Source organism: Dermacentor silvarum, chromosome 7 (genome assembly GCF_013339745.2).
Source record: "Dermacentor silvarum isolate Dsil-2018 chromosome 7, BIME_Dsil_1.4, whole genome shotgun sequence".
Classification (NCBI taxonomy): Eukaryota; Metazoa; Arthropoda; class Arachnida; order Ixodida; family Ixodidae; genus Dermacentor; species Dermacentor silvarum.
The window spans coordinates 43,783,128-43,784,069 of NC_051160.1; positions in this window are offsets into that span (position 1 = coordinate 43,783,128).

Genomic DNA, 942 nt, shown 5'->3' on the forward strand with positions numbered 1-942 from the left:
TACATTTGAAAAAAAAGTTGCATTTCCACCCGAAAGCCGAAGCATTGAATGCAATAGCAAATTAGTTGACAGCTATACAAAGTAAGGATAGTAGTTTTATCGTCCGTATAAACTTGTAAACATTCGCTTATTAACAAGCATGGTGTCAGCATGCACAAACTTGAACACATCACATTTGATGAGCGCAGACACTCGCTATCGAAACACTAGCGTGAATATGCGCAGCAGCAGCAGTGAGCGATGTGACATTCATGCTGTCTATGGCTTCCACACAAACTGAGCACCGAGAACACACAGCACGCACAAAACTACGAGCTGCCGACGCACCTACACTGCCTAGACTCTGCCCCCAACGCAGATCGCTTTCAAGATACGGCCCGCGCGTGGCCGCGCAGTATGCAGTTGATGCCAGTGTACAACGCCGCTCCCTATTCCCCCCCCCCCCCCCCCCTCGGTGCCTTGAGCGTGACGGAAGGATGAGCGCTTCCGTCCCACTTTTCTATCTGGCGTGCGCCAGATTTAGCCGCGCTCTTCAGCTCGCCTCGCATGCTTTCACTCACACAAACAGTATACGGTGTGCGGCGTTATCGCCCTTGGACTTTAAATGGAACATCTATGCACCAAAAACAATTTTAGGGCCCCAACGTGTCATAGACACCATCTTTAGACAGCAAATACAGATCTCAAATCCCATGCTTTTGCTGGCGGAAACTGAAAATACATCATAGGTGTTGCCTCCGGTACTTTGAGTGGCCAATCCCATCGCCAAGCCAACAAGCCAAGTGACATAAAAGGTCAACATGGCCGCGCGGGCCGGTGTGTGGTGGCAGGTCGCAATGCATGACGCGGGAATGGTCTTACAGATGTGACTCAACAGCGGGGTTACCAATGCATTGAGTCCTATGGGAGCTATGCGTAACGACGTAACAGCCTGGAAAACGC